Source organism: Antechinus flavipes, chromosome 3, assembly GCF_016432865.1.
Source record: "Antechinus flavipes isolate AdamAnt ecotype Samford, QLD, Australia chromosome 3, AdamAnt_v2, whole genome shotgun sequence".
In the NCBI taxonomy this organism is placed as follows: domain Eukaryota; kingdom Metazoa; phylum Chordata; class Mammalia; order Dasyuromorphia; family Dasyuridae; genus Antechinus; species Antechinus flavipes.
The window spans coordinates 305045876-305063141 of record NC_067400.1 but is presented as its reverse complement, the minus strand read 5'-3'; the positions used below and the strand labels follow the sequence as shown (position 1 = coordinate 305063141).

At 36.5% G+C, this 17266-nt stretch overlaps 1 long non-coding RNA gene across 1 annotated transcript; it reads right to left on the bottom strand.

The window, feature by feature from the left end:
* Nucleotides 1-7301: 7301 nt before the first annotated feature.
* LOC127554055 (uncharacterized) lies at nt 7302-16767 on the bottom strand. Its single transcript, XR_007951884.1, has 3 exons — nt 14161-16767; nt 13666-13798; nt 7302-7835 (listed from the first exon to the last, which is right to left on the bottom strand). It is a non-coding gene; the product is annotated as an uncharacterized LOC127554055 (long non-coding RNA).
* Between the last annotated feature and the right edge of the window lie 499 nt (nt 16768-17266).

Genomic DNA, 17266 nt, shown 5'->3' with positions numbered 1-17266 from the left:
ACACAGCAGCAAGAGATAGAAAGAGAAGTTCCATTTAAAAGAACTATATAGTAACTATAATCTAAAATATTTGAAAGTCTGCCAGCCAAGAAAAACTTAGGGATTATGTGAACAAAACATTCTTCATACAACTCCCACAACAGTACATTAATGTTTCAATTTTCTCATATTCTCTTCAATTTTTTTCTTTTCTGTCATGTTAATCAATTGGTTATTATAATTTGCCTTTCTCTAATAAGTAATGATTTAAAACTTTTTATGTGATTATTGAGCTTTGATTTCTTCTGAAAATCCCCACTCGTATTCTTTAACCATTCATTTACTGGGCAAGGATTCATATTTTAATAAAATTTACTCAATTTCCTATATAATTTTCCAAGGATAGAGTGAGGCAATATAGTAAAAATGACAATTCTATCTAAATTAATTTACTTATTCAATTCCATGCCAATCAAACTACAAAAGAATTATTTGGAAGAATTATTTAAAAGTCAGAAAAAATAGCAACAAAATTCATCTGGAAGAAGAAAAGATCAAGAATATCAAGGCAATCAATGTAAAAATGCTAAGAAAGGCAGCCTAACAGTTCCACATTTCAAACTGTACCACAAAATGGTAATCATGAAAACAATCTAAAACTTTGAGTGGTAGATACAGAATATGCAATAGAAAATGACCCTACTAATCTAATGTTTGATAAACCAAAAGACTTAAGCTTTTAAAATAAGAGGTCATAATTTGACAAAAATGACTGGGAAAACTTGGGCAAAAGTTGGGCAAAAAACTGGATCTGCTGGTGTGATCTTGATTCAGATACCTTGGTAGGTATCAGAAAGGGCTGAGTAAGTCAGTGAGCATTAATTTGGGGTTTGTCTGTTTTTCATCTTGTTTTGCATTCCTGGTGTCCTACTCAAAGGAAACAGATGAAGTTGTTTTGACTTTGGTGTATAATGTCTATTTTGAGAAAGTGTAAGGACTGGAGAAAATGTCTAGTCTGTCATCTTTTTGCTCACCTCTCACCAGTACTTTAATCGAAGTTGTCCATCCAGTCAGAGCAGGCTGTGTCTTTTTTCAATATTTTCTTTGAGAAACTTTTCTTTACAAATGAATTTTATCTTTCCCCTCTTATAATGACGTTCTTTTTCTTCCTCTTTCAGCAAAAAAACAAATGAACAAAGGACCTATTTGCATAAGAAAGGGAAAGTACCTAACAGCATTCTTCTTGTGTGTTAAGAAACAAATATCTGTCCAGGTTTGATTCACATTGACTTTTGAATATCTTTCCAATTCTCCTTTTGAGGAAAAAAACTAGACCTGAATCTAAACCTAAGTGGTGGCTTAATGACATAAAGAAAGTGAGGAATACAAACTTGCTTCTCTCTCATTAGTGACTAGAATCCCCAAGGACTGAACTGAGAAAGGAAATGGGTAATGATGCTCCTGGAAGATCAATGGAAGGTACTGAAATGGAAGGTGAGATTTGGGAAGTGACTATCAAGGGACCATTCATATCGTACTGAAAATGTCATTTTAATTTCAGTTCACAATTTGTCTCATGTCTAAAGTTTCCATAGATCAGCTCCAAGATGGGTATGTTCCATGGTCCTCTAATAGGTCAATTCACTATCTGTTGTATCCTAGAGAGACTCAGGAGTTCCCAGCTATCATTTCTTTTCCTAAAGGGATCTCTTTACTCTGGACTCAGAATATTATATTTGAAATCTTTATTGAAAAACGCTAGAGAAACAAAGCTTCTGAATAGCAGAAAAAAATTCCAAAGTTAGATTTTTTTATGAAAGGGTGGTATTAATCATACATAACCTGGCTCTTTCCTACCTTTTGTATTTTTACACCTTGTTTCCTTCCCTGCAATATGCTGGAGACAGCATGATTGTTACATAACATGAATATTTACATCTTGGAAATAGAAGTTCCAAATGAGGACTTGATTTATTTTGTGGTTGTTGTTGATTGTCTAGACTTAAATGTTGGAGAAAAATGTGTAAAATGAAGATTAAACTTAAAAGCCTATTATGAGTAAACTTGTTTTTTCCCAGTTAATTGTTAAATATTTTCTAGTGTAACACTGAGATCCTTTCACAAACTTTCTGGGCCAGTGACACTGACCTCCTTGATGTCTGTTGGACCGTGACACTTCATCTTCTAACTCAGAGCATTTTCACTTGCTGTTATAAGGTAGTTCTTTCCTTCTTCATGTCTTCCTTCTGACTTCATTCAATTGTCATCTTCATCAAAAAGACTTTTCTAGTCCTTCTTAATTTCAGTGCCTTCTGAGATGATTTCCAATCATATATCTAAATCTATATGCATTTCAAGATGTATAAATATATACAGAAACATATATATGTATAAATTTTATATATGTGTATATTGTTTTCCCCATTAAACTTGGACATCTATTAGCTAAATAGTCTAAGAAATATATGTAAAATGTTTTGTAAGGCTTGAATTTCTCTATCAATGTCTTCTTTCTTCCCCCCTTTTAAGTTTTCTTCTATGCATTTTCTTTCTCTATGAAAAGATAAACTTCTGAGGGCAGAACCCAAATGGTGAATTGAAGCCAGCAAGCTGTTTGAGCACTCTCATTTTCCCTCAGAAACAGCATGAAATCAAGTCTCTGAACAGATTCTGGAGTGACAGAGTTTACAAAGAAATGGAATGAACAATTTTCTAGCTCAAGATAGTTTGGAAGGACTTTAAAAAGAATCAGTCTCACTTGGGTGTTGGAATCCTTACAAAGTGTTAAGTCATTAGAGTTGATAGAGACAATAATTATCTAATTTAGCATGGTTCAGTATGATTGATCTGATCTTACAAGGAGATGTTGTGGGCCAGAAGAAACAAGGTACTAAATGGAACTGATAGAAATAATGCTTGTGTTCACACCTTTAGAGAGCTCATATAAGCAAGAAGCTCTTAGGGCCAGAAAGCACTCTGGGAGGAAACCTATAATCCCACTCTCAGATCCCACAATCCCATTCTTGGAGGAGGAGTCAACCTTTGAGATAGCTCAGTCAGCAGAGTTCAGTTAAAAAGACTGAGAGGAGAGCATCGGTCAGTTCAGGAGAAGATCTCTCTCTCGGAGGCGCAACCAGATTCATTCATCCCATCGGGGTAGCTGGCCTCCTGTACTTCCCCCATTGAGATCAAGGCTGGTCTGAAAGGCTCTTCAGAAAGTTGCCCAGCCCTAGGCAAGGAGACAAGACTCAGAAGGAGCACTCTGGGAGATTGAGAGCCAGGAGCCCTCTCTCGGAGACAAGAGAGAATCATCCCATTTTCCACCTTTGTGCTGGCTGGAGGCTGAAGGACAAACCTTTGGATTTGGAGACATTTGGTGAGAGCTCTTTGAACCAAGGAAAGCTAAGGCCTCTAAGAAAGCTACCGGGGCCCAAGGAAGGAGAAAATAAACGTTTGCATTTTATCAGCTGGCTGCATTTTGGAGTAATTATTACTTTTAACTGAAATGAAGGCTGGCTCCAGAAAACCTCCCCAATAAACCTGCTCCCAGAGAGAACCTTCATATTATAAAAAAGAAGAGAACACCACACTTGGGTAAAAGGGGTATATAGCCCAGCTCAGATAGTCTCCAGATAGTGCCAAGCCATAAGGAGGATCTTAATCATAACACAGATTATCAACTAAGATTCCTGGGTCTCAGTTGACCAGTGAGGAGTCTCCATTCTCCAGAACAAAAGGAAATCTCTAGCCTTGTAAATTGTTTAACAGGTAAGATAAGGTTGAGCTAGCCCCAATGACAAGGGAGCCCCAAAGCTCTAAAACTCCTTGAAGAACAGATTCTCCTTGAATCCTGGCCTCTGTAAAAGATCCTGAGAGATGGGGAACACCTCCATTGATAACACTCACTACTGATTAAACTTTGAAGTGAATTAAAGAGTCTCATTCAATTCTATTCAATTCCAGCTCAAACTCCACCCACAAGTCCCCACTGGGAGCAGGCTTCAGCTTGTAGCTAAGGCTTCTATTATAAAAAGAGCCAATTTTAAATCCTCTCCTTGCAGAGGACCTAACATGCCATGCTATGCCATGCTATGCCAAGGGAACCTCTGCCTGCTGAAATAATATTCTCTTTCAGCTCTCTCTCTTTTTATCTCCCTCACTTATTACTCTAACAAAACTTTATATCTCTCCGTTGGGACTTTGCCACTAAGGAATTCAGCCTGTATAGCAAAGACTAATTTCCCAATGCCAATCATAAATTTTTTTATCAGTCTAGCTTTTTGGGTTCATAAATTCCTTTATGAAGGACCTCTGCGCCCCCAGGAAGGAGGGTTCCCACAACTCTCTGCCCATGCACCTATCCAAAGGGGATGTAGGGGAGCCAAACCTCTTCATTTGGTTCTCTGAATCTCGAACCTGCCACTAATCTCATCATTTAACTCCCTGACCACCAGGAACCCTAATCTTATCATTTTGTTTCCCTGAATCTAATCTCATCACCAGGGCTCCAAACAAGTAACCAAACAAAAGGGACTCCTGTGCAAAGCTAAAATTCAAAGCTTCACAAGAAGCTTAACACAGTGCCCTCTTGGTTCAGGAGCAGAGCTTGGCTTTAAAGGTCACAATATAGGAGAAAAAAGATGGGGGGAAGTAATGAACAAGAAATAAAAAGAACCTTGAACTACTAAAATGAAAGGAAGAGCAAAACACTAACTCAGAAGAGGGCAAACCTCAAAGGAGGTTATGAATAGGTCCCAAGTCCAAAGAGCCTTCTTGGAAGAGCGCATAAAAAAATTTAAAAGTCAAATAAGAGAAGTAGGAAAAAAATTGAGAAAAGAAATGAGAGGTATGCAAAAGAGAGTCAACATCCTGGAGAAGGAAGGACAGAAATTGACTGAAGAAAACAATGCCTTTAAAAAATACAATTGACCAAATCCAAAAACAAAAACAAACAAACAAACAAAAAAACACTGAAGAAAGCAAGACCTTTAAAAGTAGAATGTCAAATGGAAAAGAAGGTACAAAACATAACTGAACAAAATCATAAATTAAAAACTAGAACTGGGCAAAGGGAAGCTGATGACTCCATGAGACATCAAGAATCAGTCAAAGAAACTAAAAAGAATAAAAAAATAGAATAAAATGTAAAATATTTCATTAGAAAAATAACAACCTTGGAAAACACATCCAGGAGAGACAATTTAAGACCTATTGGACTACTGAAAAAGACCAAAAAAAGAGGAATCTGGACAATATTTTTCATGAAATTATCAAGACAGAGGACAAATTAGGCATTAAAAAAAATCCAATGATCACCTCCTGAAAGAGATCCCAGAAGGAAAACTTCAAGAAATATTATAGCAAAGTTCCAGAAGTATAATATCAAAGAGAAAATACAAATTGCCACTAAAGAACCATAATCAGGATTTGACAGCTTCTACAATAAAGTCTCAGAGGGCCTGGAATAACATATTTTGAAGAGCAATAAAGCTTGGATTGCAGTTAAGAATCCACTACCTAGAAAGACTGAGCATAATCTTTCAGGGGAAATGATCCTTCATTGACATAAGGGACTTTCAATCATTTTTGATGAAAAGCCCAAAACTAAAAAGAATACCTAATCTTCAAATACACGACTCAAGAGAAGCATAAAAAGGTAAACAGAAATGAAAAACAAAACATACTTAAATATGAAGCTGTTTACATTCCTATATGGGAAGATGATACTGGTAACTCTTCAGTATTTTTTTAATTAGGGGAGTTAGAAGGGGCTTACATAGACAGAGAGCTTGAATATCAATTGATTTTGATGTGATGTAACTGAGAAAGACAGAGGTTAGAGACCAATTTAATAGTTTATTAAATGGCAAGATACTGGGACCAAATGGATGTTGGTCTGGGGCTGGACAAGACTATCATCTCAAAGAATCCAGCCCTAAGTATCAGAGAGCAAGCTTTCTTATAGGATAACAAGAACAATGACATAATGGGGGAGATACCTGGATGGGGAGGACCTAATAGGGGGAAGCACCTAGTGTGACACAATGGAGGGAGGTACTTGAGAAGTTACTGCTATTTTAATGACATCTAAAATAGATAAACCTTTATCCTGTCAAACATTAAGACGGAATGTCTATAACCTAAAGATATAAAACCTTTATCTCATCAACCATTTAAGAGAGAATGATTATAGCCTGGGGTTTTGGGGCAGAGCAACTGAAGTAGACCTTTATCCTGTCAAACATTAAGAGGGAAAAGTTATAACCTGAGGCAGAATAACTAAATAGGACAATTAGGGAAACTAGGTCAGGACATCAAAAGGGAACTTTGGCACAACATTCCACACTCTCTTTCTTCTAACTATTCAAATCCTTGAATTACCTTCCTCTAGAAAGTCTTAATGCCATAATTTTGACAAACCCTATATGAAGTAAATAGACTAAATAAAAATCAAAATAAAGCTAGAACAATACAAGGATTTATGGCAAGGTCAAGTCTCCCCCTGATAACCCCAGAGTTAATCAGCAATACATAAAGTTCCTTATTTCAATCATGTCAGGCCCTCTGCAGTTGGGAAGCATATGGACAGTTCACTGTGAGTTAGATCTGTGGTCATTTGTGCAGCAGGGCTCAAGACAATTGTGCTGCCCATTCAGAGAGAAGAATGATGAGGCTTGGAGTAGCTCCACTAGTCCTGCCCAAAGGAACAGACAGGGCTGCAGAAACGATCAGATTACAGAGCAGATTATGCACAGTTAGACCAAGGCAGGCAAACCCCAAACTTTTAGAGGCCCAATATCAAACTACAAGGTCCTTTTAAGTACGCTGAAATACTAATTAAGGACCTGGGGAAACAGGAGTGGAGAAACAGATCAGAGAGACTGCCAGTCCCTAGACAGGTAACCAATTTCTGGTTGTTTCTAAAAAATAATCCCCAAAACTGAGTCTGCCAGGGCAATTCCAACAGAAAAAGGAATTTCAAAGTTAAAGCACAACCAGCAAATCATAGTCCAGCAAATTTAAACAAGGAGTAAAAAATGAAAAGGACTGTTTAAAGGACTTTGAATTAAATCTGACCTAGTTAGATAGGAGGTAGGGCAGAAGTGCCTAAAAAAATACACCAGTTTCCCCAATTTCCTAGTTCTTCCTCCCTTTTTTTTTTGCCTCATGGAAAGGAATTATCAAATAATTATTTAATTTAATAATTTCTTTCATGTGATATCAACTCATTGATTTACCTCTTGATATAAAAGAATTTCTTCTCTTTTTAAAAAAATCCATCAAACTTCCCTCTTTCTCAAACAAAGAAGTTACTACAAAAATACAATAAAATATTTGTATTTGTTTGAAATGAATTATAGAATAAAGATATGCCTTTAAAAAGGGATAACAGTGTCAGGTTGGGGATTACCAGGATCACATTTGAAGTAGCCTACTAGAGTGGCACAATAATTCTATGTGCTAATAGCAACACCAAAGTCAGAATCCAGACAATGAAAATAAATGGAGAACATTGGCAAGCTTTGAAGCCAAATTGGTGATTAAAGGTCATATTTTATATAGATAGTGTCTGGAAGCTCAAACTAGGTAAAATAAAGCACAATGATGGGGAAGAATGTATTGTCAAAGTTCAGGATTCAAACCAAGAATGAGAATATAGATATGGGAGAAGCTCACAACAAGAAATCCAGACTATGCAGACGTGCATACAATAACATGTTTGGGAAGTGATTTAAAGGTCTAGGACAGGGACTAACAACTCCATGACTCCATTTGAAGCAGTCTTCTTGCTATGGACAGAAAGGTCTAGGACAGGGACTAACAACTCCATGACTCCATTTGAAGCAGTCTTCTTGCTATGGACAGAAAAGAATTAGTAAAGATGTGTTTGCTTAGAAAAGCAAAGGATAATTTAACCATCAGATCATTGTATAAGGGAGGGATTTATGACCAGTGAAGAACTAAAGAACATTATGAAAGCTAAAATAGGCAACTTTGATTACATTAAATTAGAAATATTTTACACAAATAAAACCAACAGAAACAAGTAATAAAGGGAAGTACAAAACTAGGAAAAAAATTTTATACCCAGTGTTTCTGATAAAGGTCTCTTTTCTAAAATATATAAAGAACTGAGTCAAATTTATATAAAATATAATACAAAATGTTTATTTATATTATATATAATATATATATGAAATATTAATTTTATAAAAATACAAGTAATTCCCCAATTGATAAATGATTAAAGGATATGAACAGACAATTTTCAGATGATGAAATTAAACCATCTGTAGTCATACCAAAAAAAAAAAAAAAAAAAAAAAAAAAACGCTCTAAATCACTATTGATGCAAATTTAAACAACTCTAACATACCACCTCACACCTCTCAGTTTGGCTAAAATGAGAGGAAAAAATAATGATAAATGTTGGAGGGGATGTCAGAAAACTGGAACACTAATGCATTGTTGGTAAAATTGTGAAATGATCCAATCATCCTGGAGAGCGATTTGGAACTATGTCCAAAAAGGCTATAAAATTGTACATGCCCTTTGACCCAGAAGTGCTACTACTGAGTTTGTATTCCAAGGAAATCATAAAGAACCCACATGTGTAAAAATATTTGTGGCAGCAATTTTTGTGGTAGCAAAGAATTGGAAAATGAGTATATGCCCATCAGTTGGGGAATGGCTGAAGAAGATGTGTTTTATGAAAGTAATGGAATATTAAATTGGAATGATATAATGGAATATAAAAAATTATGAACAAGCTCATTTTAGAAATGGCTGGAAAGATTTACACAAACTGATACTGAATGAAATAAGGACAACCAGAAATACATTATACACAATAACGACTAGAATGTGTGACAATCAACTATGAAAGGCTTGATTCTTCTCAGGGATTCAGTGATCCAGGGCAATCCCAATAGATTTTTGTATAGTAAATGCCATCTGCATCCAGAAAAGGAACCATGGAGATTGAATGTAAATCAACACATACTATATTCACTTTTTTTTTCTGTTTTTTTCTCTCTCTTGTTTTTTCCTTTTGTTCTGATTTTTCTTTCCTAATATGATTCATGAAGCAATGTGTATTAAAAATAAATAAGAAACACATATTCAGGTAAAAAGCAAACAAATAAAAAGGATGTTCCTAAAAAAAAAAAAAAAGTAAGTATGGAGTGTTTGCTGAAGTAAGATAGCATTTTGAAAGCTGGTTATTGTGACAAGAGAGTTAGAATTTTCAATGAATCTTCCCAAGCCCAATTAAGAAATATTTTCAAAATAAAAATTAAGATTTCTATTTTCTCTAAGTGTTACTTAAAGTTATTAAGTTTTTCTGGGACACTAATGCATTGTTGGTGGAGTTGTGAACGAATCCAACCATTCTGGAGAGCAATCTGGAATTATGCCCAAAAAATTATCAAATTGTGCATACCCTTTGATCCAGCAGTGTTTCTATTGGGCTTATATCCCAAAGAAATACTAAAGAAGGGAAAGGGACCTGTATGTACCAAAATGTTTGTAGCAGCCCTGTTTGTAGTGGCTAGAAACTGGAAAATGAATGGATGCCCATCAATTGGAGAATGGCTGGGTAAATTGTGGTATATGAATGTTATGGAATATTATTGTTCTGTAAGAAATGACCAGCAGGATGAATACAGAGAGGACTGGCGAGACTTACGTGAACTGATGCTAAGTGAAATGAGAAGAACCAGGAGATCATTATACACTTCGACAACGATATTGTATGAGGACATATTTTGATGGAAGTGGATTTCTTTGACAAAGAGACCTGAGTTTCAATTGATAAATGACGGACAAAAGCAGCTACACCCAAAGAAAGAACACTGGGAAACGAATGTAAACTATCTGCATTTTTGTTTTTCTTCCCGGGGGTTATTTATACCTTCTGAATCCAATTCTCCCTAAGCAACAAGAGAACTGTTCGGTTCTGCAAACATATATTGTATCTAGGATATACTGCAACATATCCAACATATAAAGGACTGCTTGCCATCTAGGGGAGGGGGTGGAGGGAGGGAGGGGGAAAAAAATCGGAACAGAAACGAGTGTCAATATAAAGTAATTATTAAATAAAAAATTAAAAAAAAATAAATAAAGTTATTAAGTTTTTTGTTATATTAAGTGAATTAGGTTGTATATTTTAATCGTTAAATTTGGTTTTTATCATTTATTGGGGGCAGCTAGATGGTGCAGTGTATAGAGCATTGCACTTAGAATGAAGATTCATCTTTGTGAGTTCAAATCTAATCTCAAACACTTACTAGCTGTTTGACTATGAGCAAATCACTTCACCCTATATGCCTTAGTCTCCTCATCTATAAAATGAGCTGGACAAAGACATAGTAAACCACTTCTATTTTATGTCTGCCAAGAAAATCCCAAATGAATCACAAAGAATCTGAAATGACTAAACAACAACAAAAACCATTTATTGGATAAAGTATTAACTATCTTCTATGAGAATGAAGCCAGGTGTATATATCATTCTTTTCATTCCATGTACTACGAGTATTTTTCAGTTAATGTATATGGAGCTAGTGTGAATGTGAGTCTGAAAGTTTCAATCCCAATAACAAATGCTTATCAAGATGAATTTTATAACATTAATAGGTGTCTTCAATTATCTCAAGAAACATCCGAAATTCTCCCACCATTATGAAAACTAATTTAAATTCATGTTGCTTTTAAGTATTACAGTATTTTAATAAACTGTGTATAAAATTTGAAGATTCAGACATTTAGAAATATAGCTAGAAAACTATAAAATTTTGTGTGTGATACGACTTGAGAGATTAATTGTTTAGATATTTTGGATACAAAACCCTTGTCAAAGAAATTCAATATAAAGATTGTTTTCTTCCCATTCAATTTATTCTTAGTCTAAGTACATTAGTTATATTTGTGCAAAAGGTTTTCAGTTTCATGTAATTTAGTCATCTTTTCTTTCATCATTTCCTCAACCCTTGATTAAAGTTTCATCTCCTTTCTCTGTAAACAGAGAACAAAGTTCTTTCATTTAGTTTAGCTTAATCTATTTTATAGCAACCCTATTCCCACCACTTCTCTTTCCTTTGCTCTAAAACATCCCCTTCCCTTATATCTTGAGGTATAAGTGATTTTTCTAAGTGACACAACCCTTGCTGAGTAGATCCATTTTGAGATCTTGTTTTCCCTTGATAGAGAATGCCTCTTCTATGGGAGCATTCAACATTGGTATATCCATTCCTATCACTGAAGCACGATTTCTCCCTTCCTCTGCTCCTTTTTTTTTAATTCCTCCTTTTACCTCTTCACCCAATCTCATATAGACTTTTGTTTAGTTCTTTTTTGTTGATAACTTGATCCATAAGTATCAGATCATAATTCTTAAGTCTTTCAAAAGTCTTTGTCTTACAATGTTGTTATTATATAATTTGTCCTTTTGGCTCTATTTACTTCATCTCAAATCCATTCATACAAATCTTAGATTTCTCTGAAACTGCCTTCATCATCTCTTATATCACAATAGGATTTCACAGCAATTATATAGCATAATTGGTTCAGCCTTGTAGACGTTTTGTGTTATCCTCTTTATTGAAAATCATAAAAATAAAGAATTCAGGAAGCATAGTGGTGTGTGTATTCATGCAGAATAATATAAGCACATACACAGTGACTATAGCAATGTAAATAGAAAGAGCTAAAAATTGAAGCAAAGTCCTAGAAAATTATGATTGATGACTGTTTTATCCAAGAGAAGAATTGAAATAATGTGTCTCTTTTTCCTGATAGGGAATAATGCCTCTGGAAGGTTAATTTATACTTTTTTTTTTTTTGTAGGAAATGTTTATTTAGTTGGATTTCTCTTTATTTGTATTCCTGCTATCATGATCTAGACTATTCTTAAGGATTCTTAATTGTATTCTCCATGAACTCAACCATGTATTTCAAGAGACATCTAGTCCTAAAGTGCACCTCCAGCTCCCTGTTTTCTCTTGTCTCCCATCTTCTTAATGAGTTAATTCTCCCATCAGTAGTAACAGCTCTTTTGTTGGTGCTTCCAACTTATTCTTTTACCTCCTCATCTTCATCCTCTTTCTTCTTTTCCTCCTTTCTCCTTCTCCTTGTCTTCTTCCTCTTCCCCCTTCTCCTTTTCCTCCTCCTCCTTTTCTTTCTTATTTTTCTTTTACATTTTTTATTACTTCCTCACACCCATATTAAAAGAAAATGGCCCCAGATACAAATATTCATTTTTAATTCATTTAATGCTTTTTCTCTTGTTTTTTTTATAAAAGCATCCCCCCTTTCATTGTAGCCTAGTAATGTGATAAATCATTGACTGAATAACTTAAATTTTGGATTCATTCCACATCTTTTTCAGTATTTTGAGAAAAAATCATTTATATTATTTCCTTTAATACAGTAGCCAGATTCTTTTCTTTTTCACAGTTATCAAGTCTAAAATATTTCATTATGTTGCTTATGTCTTCTTTACATTTCCAAAGAATTGTATCTTGAGCTTTCTTAGTTATGTTTAGCTCCTTCATTATTTTACCATTTGCTAATTTTGAAAATTTAATTTCTTCCTTTGGTACTTTTGTGATTCTTTCTTTTGATTGCATCTTGATATAGCATTTTTTTCATATGTAGTGTTTTTGTATTTTAAAATATATTCTACTTTTCTTATTTATGTTTCTTTAATTCCAAACTTTTCATTTTGTCAAAAATCTTTTTTGTTGCTTTTCTTCTTTTAATAAGTTTTTAACTTACTACTTTTGAGTCATTTCAGAAATATCAGCCTCTTTATGATACCATTTAGAATTTTCTTAGCAAAGATACTTGAGTGTTTTGCCCTTTCTTTCTTCAGCTTATTTTATAGCGAAGAAAACTAAAGAAAGAAGTTGAGTGATTTGCTCATACTCAAACAAAAGTGTCAGAGGACAGAGTTGGACTCAAAGAAGATAAGTTTCTTGCCTTCAGACCTAGCACTCTTATCCATTCTGTTTTCTAACTAGATAGTTCTTAGGAATTTACTTATCATTGATGCTTCAACATCTTTTTTTCTAAGGAGGATATTTAATATATAGACTGTCTTGGGATCTCCATCTTTTTTTTTATTCTGAGAAATCTGTATTTAGAGAATTTCAAGTTTCTCTAAGAATGGCTAAAAGTAAAGTGGGAAAGAATATAAGGAGTTGTAAAAGCATTAATAACTTAGCATATTAAGATTGATTCTGTACCATTTCTTTCTTGATTCTGGTTATAACTAATTTATTTTTTTCTTATAACTGTTAACTTCATGGTTCTCTTTTTTTGAACATAGTTCAGAATCAGCTGGTCTGTAATGAGTTAAGTCCAGTAGTTATGTTCTCCTGCTAGTCACTAATCTATTCTTGCCTCAAGAAATTTAACTAACCTTGGAGAATCAGTGACATAATAATTCTATCCAAATTTGTGACAATCACACAGTAGATATAGATGTTATGAATCCTTTCATTGAAATAATGGATAAAATATTAAAAAGCATAATTAGATCAAGGCATATTGTGTCTGTGACATACTAATGAGCTACCAATATAGAAGAATTGGAAAATGAGGTTTATCTTTTACAATTTAAAAAGAAAGTTGTTAGAGAAGGACTTGGAGATTAGCTTGAGTCCTAAAAAATATACTCACAGAAGGACTTCAGGACCAGCCTAAGTCTTGATATCAGGTAAGGAGTGATGAGACAGCAGTCAAGAGGATGTTCAAACAGGGGTCGAGTTAATCAAGGCAGTTTCCACTTTAGATACCCTATAACCATGGAGTACTGAACATGCAACAACTTGTTATTATGGACAAGTATTTCCCACTTTAGTATAATGCTGCTTCAAGTAAACACAGGTGGTCATATCCCCCTGACTTCTCAGGAAGGTCAAGATACCCATAGAGGGGTTGGGGAACCAAACCAGATATAGTCAGCAGGGAGTAAAGTGTTTTTATACCTCATCCAGGGATCCCCACTATCTGCAGCCCTAAAACTCTCCCCCTTTCTTTAGTTTAACTTGAAGCAGCTATACATCAGTGGTCAGATCCATAAAAAAGTGAATAACTAGAACCTCCCACCAAGGCTACTGATGGCCAGGGCCATACACACCAATCTTCCCCAGATACATATAAAAATGAGCTGACCTTGAGGTGCAAAACAGCCTTTCTTTATTGATAATCTCAGCAGGGGTCAGCAGGAAGCAAGAACAAGTATATGTATGTCTATGTGTTTCTCTCTCTCCGTTTCTCTGCCTCTCTCTACTTCTCTCTGCATTCTTCCCCACCTATGGACTCAAAGCTGGTTATTTATATCTACTCTCCTCTGGGATTACCCTGTGTCCAGTCCGCTCAGCACAGTGTAGGTGGATCTGCAGAAGGGAGACACCTGAAGTTAGTGCTGCATCCTAAGAAAAGATCTGGCAAGAGGACACACTCCTCGCCATCTCAATGAAATACCTGTAAGATACAACCTCCTGCCTCAGAGGCCAAGCCCTCTTCTACCTCCTGGGTCCACCCTACCAAGCCAACATGGCATACATGGCAATTCTCAGAAGGAGAAAAGTCCCTAATATCTCCCCCTTTCTGTTTAAAAATGCTGGGTTTTTCTGTTTATGCCTTAAGCACCTCTAGAGATTTTCTAAAAATGCATATACATAAAAACATAGGCTTAAAGTAGAAAAAGTAACAATACAGATACAACAGAGGGGATGAGAAGGGAAGTGTGCTTGGTCAAGTGTTGGTACCAGAGCTGTAGAAGAATTTCCCCAAGTTTTCTATAAGGGACCACCTCAGGCAGTCAGATCCAGACCCTTCTGTGGCAAAAGGATGAAGGTCTCATCTTCTGGAGCTGCTTCAGGCTGACAAGGGGCGTAGTGATGGCCCTGTCCAGTGGGGTCTGGACTGAAGAAGGGAGATGAGTGACTTGTAGGCAGCAGCAGCAGCATCCAGTGCTGAGTGTCAGGATCAGGTTTCAGGTGATTTCAGGTTGGTCAAGTAGCTGGCATTTCATGATTCAGAGTCTGGAAGAATCAACTTTCCTTGTTTTTCTTTCTGCAATCCAGCAGCTTTCCCCATCAGACCCTGCAAGACACAACTATCTCGGCTCTCTCCAAAGTACTAAGGATAGACCTTGCCAGTGTCCTTCCTCATCCTTTCAAAGGACCTTTTGGATGTTCTCTGGCGCGTGAAGCGCTGTTTTCATAGGATGTAGTTTTCTGTCCTGTAAGGCTTTATCCACGTCTACCCGTCTGGCTCCCTAACTTATATACTTGAGCTGTGTGCACAGCTATGTCACCAGGCATGATCACAGGTAAACTTAAACCCAGACCCATTCCACTTCCTTGCCTTCCCGTCTTTTGATAAGAACATTCAACCTTCCCTTGTGGGACCTGGCAATCTTGAAAGCTCTGCCTCCTTGTTGGGCTGCTACTTGTAACCTCCCGCCAAGATTACTGATCGACAGTCTTGTCTAATCCCAGGCCTTTGGAGTCTCTGGCTACTGCCTCATGGAGTGGTGGTTCTTTGTTCAACAGAGCATCCAGACACGGGAGCTGGTGAGCTCAAGTCTATTGTGTACAATCACATCATGTACTCTTCTAGAAATAGCAGCTACGAGAGTATCCATTGGAAAGGCACTGGAGCCAACATTCTCCCATCTTTTTATCATCTTCTCAAGGCTTGTGTCCTTATCTAAGGAGGACATGGCTAATATGGGCGTTAGGTTTCTCTCTAGCTAACTTCCAGATAAGAAGACCAGCTGCTTCTCCTTTACCTACTAATCTCTCAACAGCCACCTGTAGGGAGCCACAAAATCAGAGAAAGGTTCATCTAGGCCATGTCTACAAAGTTTTTTTTTGATAAGTCTGAAAACAGAGTCATCCACTGCAGAGACTCCCCAAGTGTAAGGCAGACTTTAGCAAGAGTCTCCCAATCATTAGGGGTTAGTATATTAATGGAAGCTAGGAGAGCCAACAGCTCCTTAACATATGGAGATTCAACCTCATAAGTGTTAACTGCCTCTTTCAATTCCTTAAGTTTCTCCCACTCTAATGGGGCCCACATCTTTTCCTGGGGGCCTTTTAACATGGGACAAGGGACTAGCCAAATCCTTGCTTCCTGGTCCCCTTCATTCACTGCCTTCTGTAACATATATCCTAATTCTGTCTGTAAATCTCTCTGCTTCCTGCTTCTTTTCCCCACTGCCTCTTCCTGTGATGTCACATCTAGTTTCTGATTGCTTTACTATTCTATAAACTTCCTTCTCCAGCACCTCTTGATCTGGGACCCTAACAAAAACCTGTCCCATCTTCCATCCCAGACCTACTCTCAGTCTTGGGGTCTCATCTTCCTTTCCACAATTGGACTATGTGAACTCATGGGATCTTTGGCCAATTCTGTCACTGTTTGGGCACCATTTGTAAACCTCTCTCTGAGGCTACTGATTGCCAAGGCTATACATACTGACCTTCACCAGATACACATGAAGATGAGCTGATCTTGAGGTATAAAACATCCTTTCTTTATTGATAATCTCAGCAGGGATTAGCAGGAAGCAAGAACTGGTATGTATGTATCTATGTATGTCTCTGTATCTCTCTCTTTCTGCTTCCCTGAATCTCTCGACATCTCTGCCTCTCTGTACTTCTCTCCTCATTCTTTTCCACCTATGAAAAAGCTGGACATTTATATTTGCTCTCCTCTGGGATTACCCCGTGTCTAGCCCACTCAACACTGCCCAGGTGGATCCGCAGATGGGAGTCACCTGGAGTTAGTGCTGCATCCTAAGAAAAGATCTAGCAAGAGGACACTCCCCTCGCCATCTCAAAGTAACACCTGTAAGACACAATCTCCTGCCTCAGAAGCCAAGCTCCCTTCTACCTCCTGGGCCCCATCCTACCAGCTGACATGGCATACATGGCAATTCTCACAAGTAGAAAAATCCGTAACAGATAGCAAGTTTTAGCATGAGAAGTATTGCACAAGAAAGCATTAAACCAATAATTCCTGCAGGTTTTATCACAAACAATATACTATAAGAGAATCCCAAAATAAAGGCATTGAAAATAACTGTTGTTTTGTGTTTCTCATCCATCGAACTGCCTCAGGTAAGTGGTGCATGTTTATGATCATCTATTGCAAGTTCACAATCGCACGTATACCTCCTTCAGCAGCCAAAATATAATCCAGAGCCAATCTATCATCCATCACTTCAATTCAATGATTCCTTCAGGTTTAGAAGACTTGCATAGTC